This window comes from Pantherophis guttatus, chromosome 15 (assembly GCF_059756535.1).
Source record: "Pantherophis guttatus breed Tessera chromosome 15, ASM5975653v1, whole genome shotgun sequence".
Classification (NCBI taxonomy): domain Eukaryota; kingdom Metazoa; phylum Chordata; class Lepidosauria; order Squamata; family Colubridae; genus Pantherophis; species Pantherophis guttatus.
In genome coordinates this window covers 14,819,627-14,830,162 of record NC_142077.1, presented here as the reverse complement: position 1 = coordinate 14,830,162, position 10,536 = coordinate 14,819,627, and positions in this window count along the sequence as shown.

The following is a 10,536-nucleotide window of genomic DNA, read 5'->3' as shown; positions in this document are numbered from 1 at the left end:
GAACCGATAGCGGAAATTTTGAGAAGTTTGGGGAACTGGTAAATTGCACCTCTGACTGGCACCACCCCCAACTATTCTCTCCCTCCAGAATCCCAGCTGATCGGGAGGAAATGGGGATTTTGCAGTAACCTTCCTCTGCCATGCCCACCAAGCCAAACAACCTCTAGTTCTTGCATCTTGTAGCATTTTTATGTTAATTTTTGCTCTCTTTCCTTGCCACACATATTTCCATGTTATTTTCTTCAGCTCTTCAAAGTATTTTGTCTCCAGTTTTATTGGTATAGTTTGAAATAAAAATAATATTTTTGGTAATACATTCATTTTTATTAATGCTATTCTATGTCAGCGTCTCACCGCTGGCATAGAGAGGAGAGAGATAAGCCCTGAACTTTTGCCTGCTAAATCCCTTTGAAGCTGGGTCGTCGTGGAAATGAAGGGAGGGGGGACATTCCTGTGAAATGACGAGACAAGAAGTCAGTGGAGTGACTTGGAAGATAGCCAATGAGAAGCAGATAATTGGGGATCGGAAAGGGAGGGATTGGGGGACAAAAGGTCAGTCTTGTCCGCAACGAGTCATGATCCGGTTGCTGTGCTCAATTAAAGAGAAGATTTCCTTAAAGATTGGCAGTTTGGAAATTCATTTATTTTGAGATAACATCGAAGTCTGACATTCTACCCATTAGTGATAATTGCAAGATTCTCCATTTCTCCAGTCTGTTTTGATTTGTTTTTTCAGTTTATAATGATTGTCTTCCTTGAGCATTGCACATCTTGATGTCAGATGGATGCCCAAATATTTCACTTTCTTCACAATTTGGATGTTCAGTTTCTCTGTCATCTCCTTCTTTTGATTTTCTCTCATATTTTTAACTAATATTTTTGTCTTATCTTTGTTGATTTTCAGTCCTGCTACTTTCCCATATTCTTCTATTTGCTCTAATAGGTTTGGCACTGTCTCTATTGGAGCTTCCATGATAAACACCAAATCATCCGCAAATGCTTGTAGTTTATATTCTTCTTTTTTGATTCTCATTCCTTTTATTTCCTTTTCCTGTCTCACTTTTCTATTTAAAACCTCTAATGTCAATATAAATAATAACGGAGATAAAGGGGATCCTTGTCTTGTTCCTTTTCTGATTTCTATTTTCTTTGTCATTTCACCTTTGCTGCTTGGTCTCTCTATATAGTTTGGATCATATTTTTGAATCTGTCTCCAAAATCCATCATTTTCAACTGTTTTATCATAAATTGCCATAATTCACGTTGTCAAACGCCTTTTGTGCATCTGAAAACAGCAGCGCTATTTGCTTCTCTGAGGGTAATTCATAATATTCTAATTCTGGGGAGCCAGGAGGGGATCTGAGGGGAGAAGCTCTGGCCTTGGGACTCAGGGGCTCAGCCGGCCTGAGGGGGAGACAGGGAGGCCCTGAGGAAACTCCGGGGCTTAAACCAAGATGGACTTTATTCAAGGAGCCAAAAGAAGAGATTAAGTTCCACACACAGAACAGAATCTGAAAAGGGATGAAAAAAGCCACAAAGAGAATTCTAGCTACATCCAGTTTCCTCCTTTCCCTCTTTCTACTGGAGGTTCCCGCCACAAAATGGAGGAGGCTGCGCTTTAGCTGTCCCTCTCACTGCCTGTAGGGGGCAGCCTATACTCTGGTCTTTAAGTGTTCTATCTCCGTCCCCACACACACACAAACAGCCAGCCGGGGGTTAAAGAATTACTTGGTGCACACAAGGTTCGTTATCAGGAACTTGGCAGCAATACGATAACCGTCTGCCAAGTGCTTTACTTCAAGAAGAAGGAGTTTTCCTCCACCAGATAAACACCAACAAATACACACAGTTTTCAAAACAGTCCAGCTCAAACAGAAACCTTCAGCAGATTCAGGCGTTGTACAAAGTGACTAGCCAGAAGTTAGCTTTGTCCGTCACAGAGTCTAAATGGCCACCACACTCTCTTATATAGCCTGTGGGGTGTGGTCCAGTGACTCGGCTTAATCCCTGGCACGCCTCCTCATCTGCTGCAAATGTTTATCTTGCCTTTGTTGGCATGGATCCTTAGAAATAGAATAGAACTAGAATAGGATAGAATAGAATAGAGTAGAAACAGGAATGGAATGGAATGGAATGGAATGGAATGGAATAGAATAGAATGGAATAGAATAGAATAGAATAGAATAGAATAGAATGGAATGGAATGGAATGGAATGGAATGGAATGGAATGGAATGGAATAGAATAGAATAGAATAGAATAGAATAGAATAGAATTAGAATAGAATAGAATAGAATAGAATAGAATAGAATAGAATAGAATAGAATAGAATAGAATAGAATAGAATAAGAAATATTCTAGAAAGAAAAATTTCTTTTTTTATTCCACAGACTTTGCCTGAGACCTCCCAGGATCTCTATCTGGGCTTGCAACCCCTTCCTCCTGGAAGGCCCAGAGCTGCCAAAGGGGCACCCCTGGCCTCTCCCCACAGCTGGGCCAAAGGTTGTGACATCGTAGCCCGTGTCATAGAAGGTCTCCTGGGCTGCTCTGGGTCACCCAAGGGGTTGAGTGCTGAAGGAAAGAGCATTTCCTCTCTGACAATGGCAGCCAATTTCCTACAACGGATGAGAATGAAGAGGAAGTTCTCAAATAGAGGTAGGGTGAAATTAAAGAGAGACTTATTATAACACTGAACTTTAGCAGTTAGAATAGTAATTACCCAACCCTGTAATGAAAAGGAAGGGAAAGTTTACAAATAGAGGTAGAATACAATTAAAAAACAACACTATCTCCTTAACTTGAGCAGGAAGGGTGAAGAGTTTAGATGCCAGAAGTATCAGCTGGCTCCTAATATTGGGGAATAAAGAACCCAGATCAAACTGTGGCAGAAAAAATGAATGTCTTTAATCGCAGTCAATAAGTTTGTGTTTTTAAAGAAGTCTATTTTTTTCCCCAGTGGTACCAGAAGAGACACTGGACTTGGGCTTATGGAGGCACACGGAGGTATGTAATATATAGTTCCAACCCATCTATAGGACCCAGGGTGCCTGTGTTAACTGGGCTTGGGGGTCTCCCTCGTGTCCAGGCCCAACGTCCTCATGACCTCCATGGCTTTTCAGCAGAAGGCTTCAGGTGCCAGCCAGCTGCCCCCCATCCAACAAGGGCCTCCTCCTCCTCAGCGGTCCATCACCCCCCGCCCCCCTCAGGTAAGCAGTCCAAATCTTCTGGGGAATGGTCTAAGTGTCCATTACTAAGGATGGCAAATTTTCACATTATCCTTTTATTATGTGAACGAATCAGGCTGAGACAGTGGTGAAATCCAAATTTTTTTACTACCAGTTCTGTGGGCGTGGCTTTGGTGGGCGTGGTGTGGCTCGGTGGGCGTGGCTCGGTGGGTGTGGCAGGGGAAGGATACTGCAAAATCCCCATTCCCTCCTCACTTCTGGGGCCAGCCAGAGGTGACATTTGCTGGTTCTCCGAACTGCTCAAACTTTCTGCTACCGGTTCTCCAGAACCTGTTAGATTTCAGCCCTGGGCTGAGAGATCAATTCTCTCACGTAGCAAATAATTTTTTCTTTAACCAGGAGAGGTTATACCTGAAAAATTGTTCGTGTCATAATAAGATGTGAGGGTTGGGATAGCGGAGGGTGAGTGAGCTGATTTATAAGTATATTCCACACCTGTTATTTATTTTAACTTTTCCAGGCTCCTACAACATCCGGGGGGGAACCGCTGAGGAGTGCGAGGGAGAAGAATGCCACGTAAGTCTACATTGCATCTCAAAAATATAAAATATAAAATTCTGGATCAGTGTGATCTCCTTCCACAGGTTGCAGAGTTATCTGTGCAGGGCTGAAAGGCAGGAGAACAGGGGCGAAATCAAAACATCTTCCCTACGGGTTCTGTGGGCGTGGCTTATTTTGTGGGCGTGTTTTCTGGGTCAGCGGCTGCTGCTTTCCCCTGCTGCTCTTGCTGGGAATGGGAAAGAGTCTTTCGCAGCACAGCGAAATTTAGCTTTGGGTCCGACTTCACTCCCAACAGGAAAGCTCTGCTGCCTGCAGCGTTTTCTGGACTGGGAGGACCCAACGTGGCAACTCCTGGCTGTGCGCTTTCCCGGGGCCCTGAGGGCTGCCCTCCCGGAGCACCACTGCCACCGCTCTGGAGCTCTCCTTCCGCCACCGCTGCCGTGGCTGGAGCTCACCCTCAGGATCAGGATCGGTAAGTCCTTGCTTTGCTCCCTGGAAAGGGCTTCATCATGGAGGGCGGTGTGCCCAGACCAGGCGCTTTCTCTCGGGCCTCCCACCTCGCATGTCTCGGGTGGGTCTCTCTTTCCTAGCCTTTGAAGGAGGAAGGAGGGAGGTAAGGGAGGGGAGAGAGAGAGAGAGAGAGAGAGAGACAAGAAAGAAAGAGAAAGAAAGAAAGAAAGAAAGAGAAAGAAAGAAAGAAAAAGAGAGAAAGAAAGAGAAAGAAAGAAAGAGAAAGAGAGAAAGAAAGAATGTGAAAGAATGTGAAAGAAAGAAAAAAAGGAAAAAGAGAAAGAAAGAGGAAGGAAGGGAGAGAGAGAGAGAAGAGGAAAGAAGGACCACAAACCGTGGCACTAGAAGTGGCTTCAGAAGATGCATTGAAACAGGACAGCAATCTAGGGCTGGAAGGGACCTTAGAGGCCATCTAGTCCAACCTCCTGCTGCAGCAGGAAACGTTATATCGTCTGGATTATTTGGGAGCCTCTAACAGAGAGGAAAAGTGCCAGAAAGGAGAAGGAGTTTACTAGGACAAGGCTGCCATGCAGAGGAAGGCAGAGATAGTCCTTGACTTATGACCACAATTGAGCCCAAAATTTTGGTTGCTAAGCAAGAGCGTTGTTAAGTAGGTTTCACCCCATTTTACTCCCTCCATGACATCACCTGGCTCTAACAGTCAGGCTAGGGAAGAAGATCTGAAGGCGTCTGGAATGTATCTTCCTTCCTGAGAAGGAGGCTAAGTGACTGCAGCTCTTGTGTGGGACCCGGGAGAGTAGTAAGAAAGCAATGTGCCATGTGCCATGTGTGCTCTCAGCAGCCAGAGCAGCTCCTTATAGGCCGAGTGAGTGTCAGTTACAAAGCCCGGGAAACCCAGAGTCAACAGCTGCGCTCTGATTGGCTCATTCAAACGTTCAAACCAGAAACCAATCAAAGCCAATCAATAGGCACAGCAAACCATGAGAGAAGTTTTCTCTCACAACTTCAGTTTGTTTTTCGACTTGAATTGTACGTCTTATATGTTATGTTAAAGGAGGAAGTACTCTGAAGTGATTTATCTTGGTCTGATTTTTTTATTTTACATTTCCAAAACCTGGCCTTTTAATAGGGGTGTGTAGATTTTCTTTGCTAAATACTGAAGAAAAAACTTAAGTAATCCAACTCTTATAAACAACTCTTATCAACACATTCAGCCTTAATATTTAAGTCACTAATCCAATCCCTTAAGACTACCCTGGAGGTGTATCTAAAGTCCCTCAAACTGTACCCGTTGGCCATTTTTACGGAGCCTTTATAAAAGACCCAATAAATGGTGAGAGGATTGTTGGTAGACATAGCAAGACTGAATTTATACACCGACACAAACATAAAGGTATTTTTAATATTTTTCAGTGGAAGAAAATGTTTGATGAGTCAAGTAAAAAACTGAAGGGTCTAATTTCTCTCTGGTTTTCCTATTTACAGCAACCGAAAGCAGAAGTCGTTCTCCCTGAATGAGGAGCTCCTGAGTAAAAATGCCCAGCTTTCGGAGAAGAACGCAGAACTCTGCAGGGAGGTGGAGGAGAAACTGCGGAGGTGAGAAACCCTGACTTTCTCTTCCAGGATTTCCTCTTCAATTCTCCTTAGCTCCCTACCCTGGACACACATTACACAACGTTCTGCGTTCAATTACGCTGCCTGGATGGGTGGGAGACATCATGAATCTCTTGACAGGGACTTTTCCTGGCCAAATCCTCTGAATTTAGGAGGTTCCTGCTTTGATCTCCTCCTCTGCTGCTCACTGACCTCAGTTCTCGGCTCCCCCTCGGCTCTCCCCAGTTCAGTCTTCTCCCCCTTCTGTCCCCATTAGAAAGTTTGGAAATTGTTTTTAATTTTCTGGTATGAAAGCCAAAAAAGGGGGGGAAAGGTTTTAAGATCTGAAGATTCCTTTGTGGTACTTATAGATTATGAAATGCTAAATACTGAAAGTAAACATTCATTCATTTGCACTTAAATAATGTTGTGAAGACTGAAGAAGCGAATCAAATCCCTTCAGAATATGCTGGAGATGTAGATAGGATCTACCGATTTGTCAGTTTTCCTGAGCATTTCTGAAGTGCCTAATAAATCATTGAAATCCTTCCTGCTTTGGTTCCTGTGAGAAGAACTTGGCACTGTGGTAACAGAAATGGCAAAACTCAAGTAATTAAAAAGGAAGGCAGGTAAAACAAAGGAAGTGCCAGGCATTTTAGTTAGTTTTCATTTTAAAAGGGTTTGATGGTTCGGGTGAAGACCTGAGGGGGCTCATTTCCCTCTTGTCTTCCTATTTTACAGAATCCAGATGTTGGAGCAACAAAACCTCCATCTCCACTGCAGGGTTCTGAAGGAAGCTGGGAAGAACCAAGAGCTCCTCAGGGAGAATGAAGAATTGCGGGAACAACTGGAGAGGTAAGAAATACCGTGTTTCTCCGAAAATACGACCTTCCCCAAAAATAAGTCCTAGCCTGATTTTTTTGGGGTGGGCCTAATATAAGTGAAGGGGAGGGCGTGGCCAGCACAGGAGGCAGCCCCTCCCTTCCCCGGTCACTTCATGGAGGCTCGGCCCCTTAATTGCAGCCCATGAATCAGCTGAGCCAGCGAGGGACGGGCAACTCGGCCCAGATCCTTGGAGCACCTCCCCAGCCGCCGGCCTGCCAGGGCTCCCTTCGCCAGCAGTCGCGGTTTCCTGCATGAGCTCTGTGGCGGCCCTGCAGCGAAATGGAGGAGGGAGATCATTCCTTCTTCCTTTGAACCCCAAAACCCCATCTTCCCTGGCCACCGAGCCCCCTGCATACCCCACTCTCACTGGAGCAGGACGTGCAATCCAATACCGGTATTACCCATGGAGCCTCCCAAGTGCAACGTTCTGCTGTCACTTCGGAGCAAACCTCCTCCTCCCCCCCCCCCACATTTTCCTACCAATTGTTCTTTCCTTGGGACCACAGGACGTCCCCAAAATGTTCCATCCGAAGGCTTCAGCTTTTGGGAGAGGCCTCTGTGCTGCGATCCCAAATAAAGGACAGTGTGTGTGTGTATGAGAGAGAGAGAGAGAGATTCAACCTCGGAGAGTTATCCAGGGCTGGCAGCAATGTGCTCTCTCTCTCCCTCTCTGTCTCTCACACACACACAAACACACACACACACAAACACACACACACACACAAACAGAGGTCCCTCAGCCCTCCCCCCCCACTCCCATCCCCAAGGCAGCCTCATCCCTTCACTAACCTGCTTTCCAGCTCCGTTCTCCGCTGCGCATGCAGGGAACGGACAGAAGTCTCGGACTCCAGTAAAAGAAACAGTTGAGACCTTCAAACTTTGCGAGATTTTTTTTTTTTTTTTGCATGAAAAGTTGGAAGGTCTCAATTATGGTGGGTTTTTTTACCAGAGTCCCACAGACTTCTTGCCCCGCATGCTCAGCGGAGAACGGAGCTGGAAAGCAGGTTAGTGAAGGGATGTCGCTGCCATGGGGGGATGGGGGGGTGAGAGACCAGTGTGTGTGTGTGTGTGTGTGTGAGAGAGAGAGAGAGAGAGAGAGAGAGAGAGAGAGAACATCACCACCAGCCCTCCAAGGTTGGATCGGATCTCTCTCTCTCTCTCTCTCCCTCTCTCTTGCAGTGGCAGAGCTTCAGTGGCTGGCCGGTGGGGTGCTTCTCACTCACCCTGCCTGGGGCATGCCGCAGCCGAGACGTGCCCAGCAGTAGCTGGGTCAGTAGGCAGGGTGAGTGAGAAGCTCCAGGGCCTGATGCTGGGTGGCTGGGAGGCTTTCAGCTCATCTGGCAGTCCTGCAGTGACTGGTAAGGTGGGGTTAAGGGAGGGGCTTCACCTGGTAAGGGTGGGGCTCCCATGACTCCCCTGGCACACTGGGTGGCAAGTCAAGGGAAGGGAGGGGAAGAGTCTCTTTTCTTTCTCAAATGGGTAAAAGGCCCCCATTCCTCCATTCCAGCTATGGGGAGAGAGTGTCAGCAAAGTTCTGCCATTTGCTGGTCACTCAGGAGTGCCAACATCACTTCTGAAGAAGCCCACTTGGCTGGTGACCTCTCTGTGGAGACCTTCTCTGACTTTCTCCAAACGCCTGTTCTGCAGCTCTGATTCTTGGATGGCCATTCTGACCTGGTTGACTCCTTCTCTGTTGTCCTCCAGAGTTTTCTGCTGGTCGTCCATTGTGGCCTGGTAAACAGAGGTCTGCTGCTGATGCCGATTGTTGAGGTGCTTCTTCCCATTTCCCCTCACATTCTGAAGAGGGGTGACTTTCTGCCTCAGTTGGATGGAGAGGCTTTTCTCCACAAAGTGGAACTTTTGTCCCTCTCAGCCAGTCTATGCTGAAGACTCTAGAGGTGCTTCTTAACTTCTTAAGAAGGTTCCAGACCTCTTTGAGGAGTTTCTCAGAGGTTCAGAGGCAGCCTTCTCAACTCTGAGGAAGGCCACTTGGCTAGTAACCTCAGACATTTCTTTCTGGAGTTCTTCAGTGTGTTTCACCAAAGATTTGTTCTCTAGCTCTAACTGGGGGATCATCATGTTGGCATGGTCCAACCTTCCTTTGTTCTCCAGCAGAGTTTTCTGCAGGTCTTCTGTTGTGGTCTGAAGTTGATCCAATGTCTGCTTGAGACAACTGTGCTGCTCTTCCATCCGTTGTTTGTCTTTCTTGAATTCCTGGATATGAAAGTCAAAGGAATCTCTCAGCCGGTTAATCTGGAGATGGAGGCCATCACTGCTCTCTGAGAGATGCCCCAAGGATCTTCCCTCAAGGACCTTTTCTTCCCTGGTGCTGACCTGTTTGAAAAATGGAGAGACATGGTCACTTCCTCTCTCAGTTCAGGGGACATTTTGCTAACCGACCTTAAGTCCACAGATGCCTTCAAGGGGCCCAGTTTGAGAAACACTGAGACAATCCATCACAACTGGACTCCCTTCAAACTATCCTGACTTCCCATTTGATTCTGGCTCCAATTCGAGGCATCTCATCTATCGAAACTCTCCAAAGGAGTCAGAATCAGCGATCGATCAATTCGGCCATCTCTGGCACTGCTAGGGGGCTTCTGATCACAGGGAAAGGGGGAGGTGACCATTCGGATTAGGAAAGAGCCCCCCCCCTCCAAGGACTCACCAGTCCCATCCAAGGCACGAAAGCCTGGAGGGTCACCTTGGGCCAGTCCCTCCCTCTCAGCCGTAGCCTACCTCACAAGCTTGTTGTGAGGGCAAAGGCATCTTCAGTATGTTCATGCCTTGAGCTATTTAGAGAAACAATAAAGGTGGATAAAAATCTAAGCAATAAAAATGAAAATATATAAATAAGTCAATCACCAGGCCGAGTCTGCTTGGGAAATAACTACATCTGGCCAACGGAATCTCTTTTTATGTTAATTTTCCCAGGTCAGTTTCCAGCTTTGGGGCCTCAACGCCTCTCCAACTGGGACATCCCGAAGCCAATTTTTTCCCTAGTTCCTATCGCTGCCCCCCAGCCGCCCGGCCCCAGCCCCTTTCCCGAGACAAGGACCTTCAACATGGTGGATGAGGAGTTTGGTGACAGGTACGGAGGCTGCAGACATGGCACATCTGTCGTGTTTGGCTTAACCCCATTTCACTCGTCTCTCCCCCCCTTAATTCTGCCTTAAAGGGGAGGGTCTCTCCCTCCTGAGGAGCCCAGGCGAGGGAGGCCCTGCGATGCCCCCAGTGCTGCCATCCAATCCAGCCACTTTCCAGGGATGCTGAGCAGAGCCTCCATGATGTGGTCCAGACTCCCCAAGGATGCTGGCGGTTGCCATGGTGAGCTCCAGCCAATGAGCTCAGGAGGAGCCTCTGACGTCACAAGCCAAGGCTCTGATTGGCCTGGACCTGAGATTTGAATAATAACCCCCAACCGGCTGCCTTCACCTGGGGGCGGGGCTTATCCACTGAATCTTAAAGGGCTCTTACAAGGAAGCCCTGAATCGCGTCAATCAGAGCTCGTCCATCCGAACGGACAGCTGTCAGTTGTCTGGAGAGCTGGGAAGCCACAGGTTGTTCCCCTTGTTTGGGGGTGCAGTCCAAATTAAAAGGTGGTCCCTTGTATCTGGAGTCCGGCATTAGAGAGCCAGGGAATCCAGGCTTTCCTCTCCAGGCCCGGCTGAAGAGGAGTTGGAAGAGAAATGGGAGGAAGGATCAGGGATCATTCAGCTGAAGAAGAGATGGTGAGAAGGTGGCTGAAGAAACGCAGGGATTCAATTTCACACCGTCCCTAATCAAGGACCCCATAGTCGTCTTCTGCTTACAACCAGGAGAGTCCCAGGTTCTGATGGCCC